Source organism: Haliaeetus leucocephalus, unplaced genomic scaffold (genome assembly GCF_000737465.1).
Source record: "Haliaeetus leucocephalus isolate CR32 unplaced genomic scaffold, Haliaeetus_leucocephalus-4.0 Scaffold384, whole genome shotgun sequence".
Lineage (NCBI taxonomy): Eukaryota > Metazoa > Chordata > Aves > Accipitriformes > Accipitridae > Haliaeetus > Haliaeetus leucocephalus.
This window is the reverse complement of record NW_010972820.1, coordinates 5791110-5810382: the sequence shown is the minus strand read 5'-3', so window position 1 is coordinate 5810382 and position 19273 is coordinate 5791110.

Sequence of the window (19273 nt, the reverse complement as noted above, 5' to 3'; positions counted from 1 at the left end):
AGGTGAGAGAGTTGAGGTTGTTCAGCCTGAAGAAGAGAAGGCTCCGGGGAGACCTTATAGCAGCCTTCCAGTACCTAAAGGGGGCCTACAGGAAAGATGGGGAGGGACTCTTTATCAGTGAGTGTAGTGATAGGATGAAGGTTAACAGTTTTAAGCTGAAAGAGGCTAGATTTAGATGAGATGTAAGGAAGAAGTTCTTCACTGTGAGGGTGGTGAGGCACTGGAACAGGTTGCCCAGAGAGGCTGTGGATGCCCCATCCCTGGCAGTGTTCAAGGCCAGGTTGGATGGGACTTTGAGCAACCTGGTCAACTGGAAGATATCCTCGCCCATGGCAGGGGGGTTGGAACTAAATGATCTTAAAGGTCCCTTCCAACCCAAACCATTCTATGATTCTATGATTCTAATGATAGAAAATGTATTTTTCATATGTTTATTTTAAAAATTACACCTCTAACAGAACAAGAATAACAACTGTCATTATGCAACATTAAGTGGTGAAAGACCCTGATATCCATTACTTTCCACAAAATGTTTCAACTTTGAAACACCACAAGGCTTTGTATATCGTCTTACTGTTTTCTGCCAAATAAGTTAATAGTCTGATCCTTATATTCTCCCTTGTTACATGGGAACACGCATTCTAAAACATCTTCACTGGTATAAAGTTGTTTTTTTTTAAAAATAAATGTAAACATCTATATGCAACTTATCTCTCAAAATTTAGTGGATTCTGGTTTTCTACCAGATGGGTACATCTACATTAGCTTTTTAGTTTGGACTGCCCAGTGTTTTTCAAGCAATTCCCCCAAATGTTTCCTTTCTCACATTTGGTTTTTGTCATGGAGAGACATCAGAGACCACAAATTGGGTTACTTTCAGATGTAATTAAGCTGGAAAATATATGCTAATAGTACATTTCACGCAATGGCTAATGGACATTCAGTCCTTGAGACTATGGTAGACAGAGTCAAAAACATCTCCCCTGAAATGCATATATTGTGGATGTTGACTGTCGGGAAGAGCGGCCGGAGTCAAGAATCATACTCAATATGAGTTAACATCTTGCTTGTTTACCTTTCAGACGTCTTGACATTTATACAAGACTGACTTGTCCACGCACCTTATACAATACTCTAATTGGTACAATACCCCGGTTCACACGACACTAGCTTATCCTCTATTGGCTGTGCAAGCTTCTTCACAAGGTGTCCAGCAGTTACTTATCTCATTCTTTGGCATCCAGGAGTTGTTTGTCAGGCTCTTCTTATCTTCCTTTTTCCCAGCGTACAAGGACACAGCGTCCTTGTCTGCTCCAGCACTTTGTAAACTTATGCTTCGTTCCCACCTAACGGCTGGATTGCTCACATGCCCTCGCCCAGCCAAGAAATCCTCAACAGTTGACTACTCAGCATCAACTCCATTGATTCACATATCTACTCCTACTCCTAATTTCTACTAGGATACTTGTTAACGTAGATGTACCCATAGGCATCATGACACTGAATTCCTTTCATGAGTCAGTTCATGTCATCTTAGAAGTAGTATAGCTGGGATTTATTTTTTCCTGAGCAATTTTTTTTCCTCTTCCAGAGCATTTCTGGTCTGATTGTTAGAAAGTTTTCTTCCCCCAATTTTATGACTGGATGCTGTCACAATTAATTGATTTCCATTTGTTTATGTACTAATATAGCTTACACAGGTCTTCTTTTTCCTGGAGATATAACCTTTAATGTACAGATGAAGACAGTCATGTCCTCTTTCAGTCACCTTTTTGTTAGACTACACTAGCCAAGCTATTCTATACATGTGTATATTTTTTTGTTTAAATTGAAGCAATGATTGGTAGGATCTGAACAATTACTGCATATTTAAATATATCATTAAATAAACCTTTAAATTTTCCATTATAGCTCTGCAATCATAACAACACAGAGATGGAAAGTACCTTTCATTTTCCTTGTTCTTTGTTGCCATGGTTATAGTTTTAACCACCACTCTAAATTACTGCTGTGCTTCATTAGATAGTTCAATTTTTATTAGATTTTATTAAAGTTTTCAGAATAATTGGTCTTTAAAGCCAAGTGAAAAATCATTTTGTATTATAAGACTTAAGTCTTTGTAAAAGAAAATACACTTTAAAATACAGTTAAGAAGCCATGATCTGTTATTTACCTTAAAACTGGTATAATCTGGGGAGGGAAGGATGGACATTATGCATGTATTCAGATCTAGTGCTAAGAAACACTAGCAAAAAAGACTCCTTGAACTTGCTTCCATTTCATAACAGTTGTTTTCAGAACGTACTTTCTTTGTCCCTTAAAATATTTAAGACTTCTGAGAAATATTAAAAACAAAAATTCAAGCTGTTCTTAAACAGGGATTGGAAGATTAAGCAATCTTATTGAAGGGGGGGGAAGGCCTCTTGTTCTTACAAACCCTTTTTTAATTCATACAAGTGCTTTGTTTGTCATGCTGTGAATGCTGTTGCTAAATGCCGTGTTTGATTTTCTCACTTCAAGAAAATCGTGACACCATTTCAGAGTCTCCAAAGTACTGAAATGTCTTTTGGATTTTGTGGACTGGAGTTTGAGGCTTTTGGTGTCACAGTATGAACTGACTATTTACTTGTTTTATTCTGAGATTCAGATTAGTATGGGACAGACTGAGCTTAAAAATTTTCTTCCTTCACTTCAAAAGAATATAAGGCCCAGAGACACCAGACTTGTCTCTGGTAAGTGCCTTGGGAACACACACCTCTGCCTCTGTGCATGCCCACAACAGCCTCCTCCATGACACAGCTGAGTGGTTTATCACTTACTTCATGCTATTCCTGACTGGATTTTTATTGTTTCCCACTTTACCCTCCTGCAGAGCACACAGCCCACAGCTATGGCTGGGAGCTCCTCAAAAGATGCGGAATGGTATTTTTTTTCTTGAGCACAATGTTCAGGGTACTGACTCAGGAGAAGGGAATGTTAGCTCAGGTCCCCCTTCCAAAGGATGTAACATATCTTTTTACTACAAACAAACAAGTACTTGGAGCAAGACTGGAATGCTGGTCTCCCAGTTGCTAGGTCAATACCCATGTCACTGAGCTACATGTATGCTCCTTTCTGCTTGCTCTCCTTCAGGCTCAGGGAATCCTGGATTTGCTGCCATACAGTGATAATTTACTTGGTAAAGATACAATTCCTATTTCAGAATAGCCTATAACTTCAAGGAGAAAGCTAAATTATTATTCTAGAAAAAAAGATAGGTTCATCTACTTTACTCCCTATGATCTAAACCCAGAATGCTAATAAAATAATACTAAATATGTTATTTTTACAATACTCCAACATCTTAGAAGACTTCACTCATGGTATTGGAATGCTTTGAACAGCTTGTATTGATAATGTTGGCAGGGGTATGTCAATGAGAAAAAAGACAAGGTGTATTTGATTCTACACCACTATGAAAATGACCTGCATTTATCCACCAGGTGTATATTTCAGTAAGACATAAGAAGGGAGCCAAACTGTTTTATCCGAATGTCTCAGGAGTGCTTAATTTTCTAGCCTATGCATCATAGTCTAATCTACTTTAGGAGTGGCTGTATACAACCCTGCTTCCATTCCTTCCTCAGTCTTTCATATGTGTTAACGTCTAAGTGTATAGTGGACCATGACAGCATTTATACATTCAGGAGTTCAGTGAAGGTAAAATATTTTGGTATTCTGCTTTATCATCTCTGTCCCACTTACAGCATGGCCCTGCTGCCAAACAGCCTGACAATAGCATGTACAGTTTAAATTAATGTCAAGAGGAATATTTTAATTGTAAATAGTTGTGATGTTTTTTCTTTAGGATTTTTTAATAAAGGAATGAATACATGCAGCTCACACATGACTTTACCCATCATAATCCTGTTCAATTGTACTCATTTTGATATTGAAACCCCCTCCCCAAATCAACAAGCTTATTAACTGCCCCACACATGTGGGAGGGATTGAACCTCCAGCTGTGGCATTTATATGCCACTGCCACCTGTCCTCTCAAATGCTGCAGAAGGAGCCCAGACCACAGCAGAGAGGCTGCGAAAATTTTGGAGTAAATTTTACCTGTGCAGACAGCTGCAGGCAGCTGCCTCCTGCTGCTGGAGCTGACGGCTGCCCTTCCACTTGAATTACCAGTTCCAGATAAATTCTGAAAGAGATTTGTGGCCTCATGTGACTTTTCTGGTACCCTGAAAGATTACTGTGGTCCCATATCAGGTAAGAATCTGAAGAGGAAAAGGCTGGTTTAAATCTGTCCTTTCTACTTTCCTTAGGGTTTGCAATCAGAAGTGGTTACAACTACTTTTTAAAATGGGAAACTGGAAGTCTTTCACAGGACACACATGGGAAAGTCTTAGGCATTATGGCTAGTGTGTCCTGGTTTCAGCTAGGATAGAGTTAATTTTCTTTCTAGTAGCTGGTACAGTGCTGTGTTTTGGGTTCAGCATGAGAAGAACGTTGATAATGCCCTGATGTTTTCAGTTGTTGCTAAGTAGTGTTCAGACTAAGTCAAGGATTTTTCAGCTTCTGATGCCCAGCCAGCAAGAAGGCTGGAGGGGCACAAGAAGTTGGGAGGGGACACAGCCAGGGCAGCTGACCCAAACTGGCCAAAGGGGTATTCCATACCATGTGATGTCATGTCCTGTATATAAACTGGGGGTAGTTGGGAGGGGAAGGATTGCTGCTTGGAACTAACTGGGCATCGGTCAGCAGGTGGTGAGCAATTGCATTGTGCATCACTTGTTTTGTATATTCCAATCCTTTTATTATTATTGTCATTATTGTTATTATTATCATTATTATTTTATTCCTTTCTGTCCTATTAAGCTGTTCTTATCTTAACCCATGAGTTTTACTTCTTTTTCCCCAATTCTCTCTCCATCGCACTGGGTGGTGGGGGGGAAATGAGTGAGCAGCTGCGTGGTGCTTAGTTACAGGCTGGGGTTAAACCACAACACTAGTGGTAAAAGCCTTCTCAGCATCTGTTTAGTGTTCATTTTCTCCGACATCTGTCTATCTGCTTTTAACAACTAGCTCATCATAGTGAACCACAGCTTGATCTGCAATGCCTGTATTTGTTATGCAATTTTGTGCATGAAGTGAATATAGGCTGCAAGTCTTTACCCCAGAGTACATCTTGAGTAGTTTACTTAATGTGATTTGCTTCTAATATGCACGCTTATGTTTGCTTGTAGCCTTTTACTTTCACATTTAAAAATGATCACAGCCTAAACCAAAGGGCTGAAACCCACGTGATTATTCTCTTTCAAATGCAGAGCTATCAGAGTCCTCTCCTGCAGAGGGCTGATAAGTGCTTTAAATTTTTCAAATATGGTAGAAATTGTGGCCTTTCCCCTTTAGCCTTGATTAGGGTTGGGATTTAACACATGCTGCCTCCGTGTTTTCTGTGATTAGATTGTCCTTGGGCAAGTGCATCCAGTGTGTGCTAGGCAGGTCAGTGACCAGTCTTCCACAGGGAAAAGAACAAAACCAGGAAAAATTCATAATTCATTGTGATCAGACATTTAAGAGTACTCTAGAGATATCTGCTGGTTGTGGACATTTATTCTACAGTCTTATTATTATTATTTTACAATTTGCTCTTCACATTGGTCATTACCATATGCTTTCGTTATTTTAAGGCATTAGTATTTCCTGCCTTTGTATACACAAGCCAGAGTTTAATTTGCCATATTTGCCTGTAGAAATATTTTGTTCCTTCAAGCAATGTTCTCAGGGCTAAGAAAATATTCTCTATTTAAAAATAAATAAATCAAGCCAAGACAGGATCTTGAACTTAATAAGAACTGCTGAATATTAACAGCATAAGACACTTTTCTGCAAGATTTTAACAGCATTTTCGGCATTGCAGCAAAGTAAATATACATGGGTATGTTGCTATATAAATATTTACAATGCACCATTCTCAGTTATAGAAGAAAGGTTACTCATTTTTCCTAACTTTTCTACCCCTAAGTTGTGTTTAAAGATCTTCAAATTATATTCTCAACCTGCAGGGTCATGTGCATAGCTGAACACTGAGGAGTGAAATTTATCTTTCAGCAGGGAGCCAATGTGATTCCCATGTAACACAAGTCCTACTTAAATTCAACTTCAGAAAGCTTAGCATTTCACAGAATCACAGAATAGTTGAGGCTGGGAAGAGCCTCTAGAGACCATCTAATCCAATGCCCTTCTACAAAACAGGATTAACTAAAGCAGGTTGCTTCAGGTCATGTCCAGTTGGGTTTTGAATATCTCCAAGGATGGAAACTCCACAACATCTCTGTGCAATGTGTTTCAGTGTTCAGTTGCCCTCACAATAAACAGCCTTTTTCTTATGTTTTAAGAGGATTTCCTACATATCAGTTTGTGCCCATTGCCTCTTGTTCTTGCACTGGATCTTGCACTGAAGCGTCTGGCTCCATCTCCTTTACTTCCTGCTGTGGTAAGTTGACCTTGGCTGGCTGCCAGGTGCCCACCAAGCCATTCTATCAGTCCCCTTCCTCAACAGGACAGCAGGAGAAAATAGAAAGAAAAAACAGTTGTGGGTAGAGATAAGGACAGGGAGATCATTCAGCAATTACCGTCACAGGCAAAACAGACTTAGGGAAATGAATTTAATTTATTACCAATCAAATCAGAGTAGGATAATGAGAAATAAGAACAAATCTAAAAACAGCTTCCCCCAACCCCTCCCTTCTTCCTGGACTCATCTTCACTCTCGACTTCTCTACCTCCTCCAAGCAGTGCAGAGGGATGGGAAACGGGTGTTGCAGTAAGTCCGTAACACTTTGTCTCTGCAACTTCTTCCCCCTCACTCTCTTCCCCTGTTCCAGTGTGGGATCCCTTACATGGGATGCAGTCCTTCATGAAATTCTCTCATGTGAGTCCTTCCCACGGGCTGCAGTTCTTCACGAACTGCTCCAGCGTGGGTCCTCCACAGAGTCACAGGTCCTGCCAGAAAACCTTCTCTGGCACGGGCTTCTCTCTGCAGGCCACAGTTCCTGCCAGTAGCCTGCTCCAGCACGGGCTTTCCAAAGGGTCACAGCTTCCTTCAAGGTATATCCACCTTCTCTGGTGTGGGGTCCTCCATGGGCGGCAGGGAGGATATCTGCCCCACTATGGATGTGCATGGGCTGCATGAGGGCAACTTCCATAACCAGGGTCTTCCCCACGGGCTGCAGGGGAATCTCTGCTCCGGCGCCTGGAGCACCTCCTCCCCTCCTCCTGCACTGACCTGGGGGTCTGCAAGGTTGTTTCTCTCACATATCCTCACTACTCTCTCCCAACTGCTGTTGCACAGTATGTTTTTTTTTACCTTTTCTTAAATATGTTATCACAGAGGTGCTACCAATGTCACTGATGGGCTCAGTGTCTTGGAGCTGGCTAGCACTGGCTCTGTCCAACATGGGGCAGCTTCTGGCACCTTCTCACAGAAACCACTGCAGTCCCCCTGCTATCAAAACCTTGCCACATAAAGCCAAAATACCTGCTTCATGTATGAATATAAACATTGATCAAATCTTTCTGAACATTTTCTGCTTGAGGTGGATCAACCCCAGCTCTCTCACCTTGCCCTTGTATGTCAGATTCTCCAATCCCTTAATCATCTTCACATCCCTTTGCTGGATTTGCCCCAGTATGTCCCTGTCTCTCTTGGACTGGGGAGCCCTGTACTGGACAGAGCACTGCAGGTGTGTCTCACCAAGGCTGAGCAAAGGGGAAGGATCACCTCCGTCGACTTTCTGGTTATGCTCTTTCTAATACAGCCCAGGCAGCTGTTTGGCGTTCTTGGCTGCAAGTTCATGTTCAACTTGGTGTCCACAAGGACCCCCAGATCCTTCTCTGCCAAACTGCTTTTGAGCCTTTAACCCCCAGCATATATGGGTGCATCAGGTTGTTCCTTCCCAGGTGCAGAATATTGCAATTCCCTTTGTAAAACTTCCCAAGATCCTAGTCAACACATTTCTGCAGTCTGTCTAGGTCTCTCTAAATGACAGCACAAGGAATTGATGTATCAAACACTCCTCCAAGTTTTGTATTATTTTCAAATTTGCTGAGAGTGCACTCTGTCCCATCATCCAGGTTATTAATAAAAATATTAAATAGTACTAGCCTCTGTATTGACCTCTAGAGTTACACCTTCTTTTATCCTTAACATACTTGGAAATTATTTCTGGGAGGATTGTCTCCACCACCTTCCCAGGATTCAAGATTAGGCAGACCTATGTGTAGTTCCCTGGCTCCTTCTTCTTGTCCTTGTAGGTATAAGTGACATTTGCTTTCTTCCAGCCCTTAGCAACCTCCTTGATCATCATGACCTTTCAAAGCAATAGAGTCCTCATGGTGACACTGTTTAGCTCCCTCAGCACTTACGGGTGCATCCCATCAGGTCCCACAGACTTGTGTATGTCCAGCTTGTTTACGTGTTCCCTAATCTGATCCTTCTCTACTAAGGAGAAGTCATCTTTGCTGCAGAATTTCCCACTGGTCTCAGGGACCTGGCGTTACTGAGAGCAAATCTTATCAGTAGAGACCAAGGTTGCATTGAGCATCTCTGCCTTGTTCATGGTCTTTGTCACGAGGTCCCCCGTCTCATTCAGCAGTAGACCCACATTTTCCCTCATCTTACTTTTGCTGCTAATATACCTGCACAAGCCCTCTTGTTGCCCTTCACATCCCTCACCAGATTAAACTCCAAGTGGTTTTGGCTTTCCTAACACCAGGATGGAGCCCCTTTTAGCTCCTGTGTTGATTACAAGGCGACTCTTGTCCACATCCCCCAGCACTCTTCACTTTCCAACCTGGGCCACCTCTTCTTTGCTTGATTGGGGGTAGCCATCTCCTTTCTTCACTAAATTCAATGAACCTCATAGTGGCCGGACTAATCTTGGGATCCATCTGCCTTAGATTTAACAGCCATAATACTAATTCATTTCAACTTGAAGTATTGGGCAAGAGTGCGGTTTTTTTCTGATTAAAGCTTTGAAGGCAATTGTCTGATTGATTTGGTCTTCAAAACTTTGAAGACTGTTGTCTGATTAAAACTTTGAAGACATAACTGCATTATGAATTTTTTTTCTATTAAAAAGTACCCTTCAGAATCTATTTAGCAAGATGGAAATTCTAATACGTTGAAGACTTCTTAAAAGAAACTTTCAAAAATTCCCATCTTTCTTTAGACATTAAACATTAAAATTGAAGCCTGCCTCAGTCCTTTTTCTGATCTGTGAAGTCATGAGCCATCCAGTAAAGAGGATCATCTGATGACATTGGAACTGTTTTCTTCACAATTGTAAAGAATAGTTTATAATATTTCTGGGAGTGCTTTTCATAAAGATTTTGGGTTTTCATGAAGTCCAAATCCTCCCTGTTCATCCTGCTCTCCAGCCTGGATTTCTGAACTGGGTTTTGAATTAGAGAAATTCAGTTTTCCAATAGTCTGCTCATAGACACTCGTCTTCATTCCTGAAGCATTTTTTCTTACATGGGCAATCTGCAGTTGGTTCTCTACCCTGTAATGAATTTCATTTTGTTCTTCAGCATACACAATGAACTAACCCTTAATGCTTTTCTTCTGTTCAGGTGTCCTGTTTTAAGTATTAAAATTAGATTTAGTGAAGGTGAATAACATAGCCACTGAAGCCCAGTAATTCAACCTGATGCAAACCTTTTATAACCATATTGCCACAACAAATCATAACAAGTTTTTAGGTGCTTTCACCTTTGTATGTATATGTGCGTTCCTTGCTGGGTTTACTGTTATAGCTAGTAACTGTAGTCCACCATTTACATACTTTCTGGTTCCTGTTTACTCTGTCTTCCTGAAGCAGAATGCAGAAATACTGATAAATATAGATTGCTCACACAGTTTTTGAAGATACGTATTTTTTGTTAAATCATATCTTCAATTCAACGGCTACATTATTCAGCTCTGTGTTGCTTCCTTTCAAGCCACAGGGAATAATCCTATTTTACATATAGAGGAATCAAGTACAACCAATAGAATCATAGGATCATATAATGGTTTGGGTCAGAAGGGACCTTTAAAGATCATCTAGTCCAACCTTTTTCATGGGCAGGGACATCTTTCACTAGATCAGGTTGCTCAAAGCCCATCCAATCTGACCTTGAACACTGAATATATTGTTTATGTGTCAGTAATAACAACATATGTTATGTAAGCTTGTCAATATTGAGCAATTCTTTTTCTATTTAAAATGCAAGGTATTTTGTAAATATTTCTACAGTGGGGGGAAGGAAACTTTATATGAAATGTACTCAAATAGTTTACTACTCAAAGTTGCTGTGCAAGGAAATTTCTTTTGTGAAGACAATAGACTTTCTTTTCCAACTGCCATAATTTCCCCCAGTTTCTGATTATTTGCAAATCAATAAATATTTGGGCACAAGTTAATTGTTTCTGTTCAAACATTTGACACATATTTCATTACTTTTAGAGCATGTGAGATTTTCACCCAGCCGTAGTTACAATTAAGACTGATGAAATCATTAGATGTGCTGTAAACACTCAGTTTATCCATATAGAGTTTGGCAACATCTTAAAGGTCTTCTGTCAGGTTCATTCACTGTTTAATTATTTGTTGTTGATACTGAATAACAGTATGATCGTTGTCATTTGTCATGACACTCTGTTGCAGGCACAGATTTTTCATTGTATGGCTGGTGGTTCCAAGAAGTTTTCAGTTAAGTGAACAGGAGAGATAATAACATCTCATGAAAGTCTGCAGTTTTCTTGTGAAATAAAACCACTATTTTCTTATGATTCATGAAAAATAGCGATGAATGCTGTAACTGATGAGCAAATACTGTACTTTCTTATACACAAATTTAACTTGCTTTTCTTGATAATTATGCCTCCTAACCAAAGTAAGTTACATTTTGAGGATTAGAATTGTCACTTCTTGCTGCTGAAATATTTCTAAATGAGAGCTCACAAGACACAAGATAGTTGTCTTGGTTAAAGAGAATGTAGAATTGACATATGCAAAATTACCTTCAGTAGTTTGGATTCTGTGATTCAACTGCAGAGTCTTGTTACATTTGGTATTTTAGCAACTTGTCTGACAAAGTAGATAATGTGTGATATCTTCTTTGATTAGCTCATTAGGACTGAAGCCATGGAAAAATAATACTGCATGATGGTAATTGTGCTGGTAATTTATAAGCCATCTATATCCTCACCTTGTCTTTTATCTGTGAAGTATTCCCTGTGACTTCTCAAGTGGTAAAGCCTAATGCTCTTTACTATCTTTAATTGCAAGCAGAGAATACATTTTTGGAATATATCAGCAGTGAGGACCACAGCAAAACTTGTAGTTGAACATTTTTAACTAGATCTTTTAATGAGGGATAACCCTTGTCCTAATCTATTTTTATCCTTTTATCATAAGAATAAATAAACCAGATATAAACGTATATCTGTGTAAAACACACGAATGTGTAAGTATGGAGCATGTTAAGTAAGCAAAGGTTCCTGAGTAGCTGATATACACCTTTCCTCACACATAAATGGTTGATTTAGTTATACACGCCATCCATACCATATACTCCACTTTAAAACTTATCCTCATGTTAATTGGAAGCAGAGAGAGGCACAGAAAGCTGGGGATTTGAGATCCTTGTTTCCTATCCATGCCACTATCCACCTTTGTATCTCTGATCCTCTTCCCCACAAACAAAGAAGATGAGGTATAGATCTTTCTGTAGTTGTTTCCTTGTTCCATTTCCGTCTTTCCCTCTAAATTGAAAAATACCTTTTGATGAAAGGAATGTTCTCTACAAATGTGGCTTGTTCATTTTCAGGGAAGAAACCTGTACAAAGCCATTCAGTTTGAATGTTAATGGAAAGCAATTAAGCTGCCTTCTGGGTCAATTTCTGTACTTTTTGGCTTTCTACATAAATATACTTGCAGTTCTTTTCAGCTGGGGCTTCTAAAGCCTGGACCCCTGAGCAGCTTTTCATCACAACCCTAAAACTGTGTGACAGCAATGGAAATTGCCTTGATAATGCTCATTTACTTGATCACAAAGGTGTTGTGAGGCTTAAATAATTAATACTTACAAAACACTTCAAAATCTTTAGTTTAAACAATGAGGTGGCAGCTCTTAAAATTTGGGACGTGTCTTGAAATCTTAGAGAACATTACCTAATACATAGAGAATTGCCTTTGTATTATTTGAGACTGCTTCTGATAATGAGGTGTTTTTACCTGGTTACAGAAATCCTGTTAAATGCAAAACAGTAACAACAGGTCTGGCTGGATACAGATCATGAGAGAATTTTGTACATGAAGGACTCTGAAACCTACTCAGTACATGTACTCAGCACATGTACTCAGCAGCAGTGAGACTTATATGGGCTACTTTTGTTTCCTCGGAATGACTCCTAACCTCATCTGAAACACATTTGCCACAGTGATCTGGGCTTGCTTATTACTGGGAGAGCTCAGTGTGAAAAGATTAAATCACTGTGTGCCTCGGTAGCCCTTTCATACAAGTTAAAACTGCTGTGGCTCAGGATAGGAAGGAGGGTACATTTGGCTGGGCAGAACTATGTTAATATACTGCTTCTGCTGTACTCGGAGTGGTAGGAAGATGTTTGGTAATAAGGGGAGTTGCGCCTCCTTCTTTCTCCTCTCCCCTCACTGAAATTCTTCTAGCTCTTTAGGCACTCTTCCTAACTATTTCCAGGGATCTGCCATTTCTCTTGACTGTGTGTCAGTAGCAGCTGACAGCACTCAGGCTTTTTTGTTCTCAATTTGATGACATCCTTCTTTCCATACTCTACTGCAATACAGTAGAGTCCTTTCCATACTCTGCTGCAATCCGCTGGCAATAGTTTTCAAGAGCTAGGCTGGTTTTCTTGACACTATGCATTGTAGGTGCCAGTGTAGACAACAGTGTAGAGAGGATTCACCTCACCTAGCTTCAGATGTGTGCATCTGGGTGTACGGAAGGGTTAAAAGATGGATTTTTGGTCCATGGATGAACACTGAGTAAGAAGTAGATAACTAAAAACCACAACAGATAGTTTATTTTCTATTGTTTGAAATGTTGACCATGGGGATAAGAAAGTAGAGCAATGTTAGGGGAAGTAGTACGTGCAGTAATGGAGGAATACAAGGCACCACACATAATTTTGCTTACCTTGCAAAAGTCCTGCTATTGGTTAGAGCATAGTGGACGTGACTGATGGATTATGGTAATTTGCCATGTACACAGAGCCCATGAACCAATAGAAGGGATGGCTATGGCACGTGCAGTGCACCTGGCCAGCGGGCGCATGTGCCATAGGCTCCCCATGTTGCAATCGAGGCGTGTTTCGGCACTCATTGGCCGCGAGTGTCAACACCCGTTCCTCCACAAATGTATAAAATACCGGGGTTTTCCAAAGAGCAGTGGGCTGGTGTATGGCAAGGTCAACGTTGCCTCCGTAGGGACACCCACGTAAAGCTGGCACCTACTGACTGCTGGACTGGGCTCGCGGCGGAAGACGGCAAAAGAATGTACGGAATGTACAGATGATTTATCTTCTTCACAGTCCTTTGGTCGGTATGTTAATAGTTTTTCTTTGCTTTGTAAAATACCCTTAACGTAATGCATGTGTGTAGTTAATAAAATGTTTGCTTTTTCCCTTATAGTCAGTGTGTGTACGTTTACCTTCTTGGGAATCCTCGAAACCACCCTAAAACAATCTGGAATTGTTAATTCCCCTCACAGTCATTGCAGAGAAAGGCATGGTTACAATTCTGATAATGAATGTATCATCAGGCCTTCATTTAATGTTGAGGTAAACCACTTTTTAGAAGTACTTCTAGAAGGAATTGAGAGGAAATCTAGACAATTAAATCTAGGGGTTGGACTAGACCTTTAAAGGTCCCTTCCAACCCAAACTGTTCTATGATTCTATCAACTTTTAGTCATATGCCTCCCACCCTAAATGATAAAAATGATTTTGTGATTCTGAGATGTGTTGCCTGTTACCCGAAGAGATCAGCCATGTCTTTTATATATATCTGCCTCAGTATTCCCATTTGTACATTATCATGAAAATTGTGATTCTGAAACTGAAAGCATTGATAAAGGAAATGCTGATGACAGGGAGTGGGAGCATCTAGTGTGTTCATGTTTGTGCTGAAAGACCAACGTTCTCATGGCAAAGCTGGGCTTTTTTTTTTTTTCAATGTTATGTCCTCATATTCAAAAATCCATTACTTCAAGTGAAAAAAAGAAGTAATTTTGATTTTAGGAATTTTACTGGTATTTTTCTAAACTTGTAACAGCATTTAGCTGTTACTGCCTCTTTTGGCAGTATTTGACACTGGAATTGTCCATAACTCAATTCACAGCAGGGCTTGTTTGTACACTCCTAGTTTGGTTTGACTTGTTTGTCTCTATATGGAGTAAGCTACATCCGTCTAATTCAGTTTAAGCTTTGGCAGATCTCAGAGAGCTTTTGTAGGTCTTCTGTATTTTTAATACTTAGATTCTACCCTTAGGATGGATTTCTCATCAGTGTGCCGTCGTTTCCTTGGATAGGTAAATGACAGCCAAGTCTAATTTACACTTCCTTTTGATCCTCACACTGCTGTCTCTTATCCTAGGTAATGACCTCTATTACATGTAATTTTGGATGCCACATACCTTAATGAAGTTAAAATTGTTTGCATCTCTAGGTTAGCTGTGGTATATTAGCATTTGCAATGTCTTCCAATGAATGTTGTCCACATTTTTCTGGCAGATGAAGCTGATTTTTTTCATACTCTACTCGTATGAACTGCAGTCTTGTCACAGGCACCTTTGAAGTCTCATATTGATTTTAAGGCGCTTAATAAATTACAAAGTCCAATACCTGAAATGTCTTTTAACATTTCTTCCTGACCTTCCATTGTCTTATGTTTCCAGCCATTTAGGCAGAGCTGTAGCTGATGATTATATGTCACACTGGCAGTCCTTTTGAAAAGTTCTTTTTTTTTACTTTATCTGGGTGGCAGAAACAGCAGCTTTAAAGGGATTTATGTTCCATTGAAATTCAATCATGTTTTGAGTGACAACACCAGCCAAAACTCAGGCATATTATTTCCAATTTGGTGCTTTCTTTCTTGTTTCTTATTGTAACTCTCAGTATCCTGTTTCTGAGAGCTACCCCGGATATCTCAATATCCGGCTGTGTAGACCTTAGAAATAGAATTCATCCCACCTAACAGTAGATATGCATGCATAATTTTATCTTTTCACTAATTCAATATGAAATTGTTTCACACAAGTTATTATTAATACTTGGTGTTTGTAGATATCATTTCTTGGTGAAATTTTAAAGCCAGAGCTTTTGAAATGGAATAAAGACAGCTGCTGTAATACCATACTTAGTTAATCAATTAGTATGCTTACAGTAAGGCATCCTAATTAAAATTACTACAATTTTCCTTCTTGCTGCATTGTGCGGAAAATTCACAACAGTTAATAAATAGGCAAAGATCTGGGTACAGCTCTAGGAACATAGATTAGGATGTACAAACAACCCAGAGAATACTCTACTATGCAGGGACACTCACTAGCTTTTCCTCTCTATCTCTGTGAAGCTTGTGTCTGCTGCACGCTAAGTTATCTTTGCAGTGCAGGAAGGTTGATCACGCATGCATGTACACAGGTATGTCTGCCCTATGGCCTAAAAAGGGACTGGGACAGTCAAGGGAGCGCAAAGGAGTTGGAAACTCTTTCGTGTCTCTTCAGAGTAAGGAGGTACAAAATTTCAGCTAGTTATCCTAGCATAAGTATTGTTTTAAAAAACAAAGGATATGATAATTTAAAAGAAAACACAATGTCTGTGTGCAGCCAGAAGCCATAGTTGTGTGGTAGCCTCATTAAAAGCCCCACCATCTATTACATCCTTGAGGGTGTTCGTAGATGGGACTCCCAACACTGGGAAGCCTGAGACATGCCTGAGTTTGCACAGGCACAGAAATTTAACTGCCTGATTAAATTTAACTTAATTTTTTAAAGTGTTTTCAGGACTAAATGGATTGTACCAACTGTTCTTGGAATTGTGAAATTGTATGCAGATGCAGTCATTCTGCCCATAGTCCTCTTCTAGCTCTGCTTCTTAAAGAGAATTTTCTTTCTGTAATACAGGAGAGATTTCCTATACTACAGATTATGTTTTTCTTTCTCATTTTTTCAGTTACGATAGAAATCATTGCAATGAGAACAGAAAATTTCTCTTGCACAGGTGTTTACTTCTAGGTATTTCTTAGTCTGAGAAGTGTCATTTATGAATCACAGAAGATTACTTCTGTTTGTCACCTCAAGTGTTCCATCTAGCTATCCATATTTTTCACTGGTTGTGATCACTCTAAAATAGAATACCTCTATTAATACACTCTTTCTTTTATAATACCTCTGTGTAGTCAGATAGTGTCACCACATGGAAGGCTAACAAAAGGAAAGAATAAAAGAAAAGTTTCTCAAAACACTTTGAAAAAAATTTCATTTTCAGAATTAAAGTCGGTAACAGAGGTTTACATTTTATTGCAGAGAAGTGGTGTTTAGAGTCTTAAGGCACCTTTGAAAATCTTACTTCTAGTGATCTGAGAAGATAAGCAGGAAGTGTATTTGGAGAACTGAATCCAGCCCTCCCCCCTTTAGGTGATTTAAACTTAAATGAGAATTTTTTGCTGAATATATAATGATGAAGTCTGACATTAGCTCTTGATTTCCTCATTATTTATATATCACATACAATTGCTGGGTCACATTGCCTTCCACTTCTACACAGAAGTGAAAGACTAATTTACACATTTTTCCTGTCATTTCTGTATTTTTATATTTTACATTAAAATTCAGGTGGTCTTTTCTACTAATATTTTATGGTCCATATTTTTCCCTTCTGGAGTTACGCTTCTTTTAGATTAAGTTGTTTATGATTACTTCCCCCCACCCCATCTCTAAGTAGTCATTACTTCTTGCTGTTTGCCTTTGCTGCTTCTTGAGTAAAATCCAATCCCTGCTGTGCAGGTCAACAGTTTTCCTGAGAGACAGAAACTGCTGATTATCTTTCCCACATTAATCTCAATCATATACTGATTACGCTCTTACCTCTCTGATTGCTCTGGTCCATCCTGCATTTCTACCTGAAAACTCAAATGACCCTCAGGCCTCATCTGCTAGTTAAAAGCATTAGTGGCAGGAGAGGATCTCTAGATCTTAATGTTCATTATTCTTTCTAGAAACAGTGTCAGAACCTTTATACGACTAACATGTGGGCAAACTTCCTATTACTAGGGGTTAATTGCTACTGGAAAAGCAATGTCTGATTTCCTTTTAAAGCTATTGATAGTGATCTTCACCCACTTGCTAATAAAATCTCTACCTTATGTCTCAGAGGCATGCAGTGGCTAATCAACATTTTTATTATTGAGTAGTTAATTAAAAGAGTGATTTCTCAATAAAAAATTTCAAACCTCTTTTGCTTACTTTTTTTGCCTTTGTTGCTTAATTATGCAAATCCACCTTCAATAACCACATTTGTCTGTCATCCAAAGCTCACAATGTCTTTGGTGACCTCAACTTCTACAATAAATGCCCTGCAGGCAGTTTGATAGGTAGGACTTTACACAGTAAAATCACATTGTTAATTATCGTCCTCACTGAAATGGCATTGTTTTTCCTTGCAAAATCAAGCTTTAGTAGTCCAGACAATACAAAACTACATAAGACATTCCAGTCCCACTATGGAGAGCATTTTTAAATAAAGTCATCTACTGACACAGTTTACATATCCTCCTCTATGAAGGATAGCATCTTAATTTTCCTGTCCTCCAGGAGAAAATGTGAATGAAATAATTCAGAGCCCATTCCAAATTTCCTGTTGCACATCTGATTTAATGTTAAGTAGTATGCAAAGGAGCATAGAGTCTATGTACTATTTTGGATGTTAACTAAATTAAAAATAGGAACGGTTATATGGTACAGATTCCTGTTAGGAATATCTGTTCTTTCTGTCTGAGTCATACGCTTGCCACTATTGCTGCAAGGGCAAGCAGGAGAAGGTGTAGCCTTAGAGGCTGAATATTGGCAATTTCCACACACCATTCCAGGGTGCAGAATTCAGGCAGATTCCATATAGTGTACATCGGACTACAGAAAGAGAAGTATCAATGGCTTTTTGTTGCTGCAGCCCTCATTTTTTCTCCAACATATGTTGCCAGCTGCCACAAACTGCGCCATCAGCTTCTTCAGTGTGAGCCCATCAGCTGTGTGCAGGGTGAGTTTGTGTTCTGTGGGGCAGCACATCAGAACATTCTGCAGAGATTTCTAATATGCAGAGTGCAATATGCAGTGTTTTCTTTCCCCTCTTCTTTTTTTTTTTTTTTAATTTTCCTGTCAGGACACTTTACCATACAAATTACAGAAAATATCCTAGAGCCACTTTTGGACTGAGAAATATACTATTTCCCATCTTAAGACTATCACATCTTCTTGATGTTTCAGTATACTTGTCCACACTACCCATCATGAAAAAGGAGAAAGATGAGCACTTCTTATCATTCCAAGACAAGAGTGAGTTAAAAGAAGTGAATTTGGAAGCTATGCAGTCTTTGGCTTGTTCCTGTAGAATCTGAAAATTTGTGCGCATGTCATTGGATTTCCAGTAAGGACTCTTCTAAGCCTTGCTTTTGGGTACAAGACAACAACCTTCCCTTTGTGTTCCCGTTTCATGTTAATAATTAACACAGTAACTGTCATCAAAAGGCCAGTAGGCATCGATCAGTTGATCTCCCAAAGTGATTAGCAACATGAAATTTGCTAATAGGATTTGCCTGGAACATCACTGAAAAGCTCCACCTGTGTAACAATTTAATGTGGAAGGTCTGTCATATCTGAAGTGTGACTGCTTAGCTCTCAGGGTGAGTAATACTGATACTGCAACTTTACACAAATGGTATTTATAACTATTCTTGCAGTGAACGAAGATTGTCCTTCATTACCCTAGCACAAGCTGGCAGTGCTAAATTCTTCCATATGAAAAATTTAATGACAATACTTAGGCAAACTGCTTTCAATAGGGTTATGAAGAATTGCTAATTTTGTTATGAGAATGTTTGAAGCGATACCATGATTAAGTAAACTGTATTTCAGTAAAGAGAACCTGTTAAAACATCTGCTCCATTATTAGTATTTCTATTTCTCCTTCAAGTGGAAATGTGGAAAA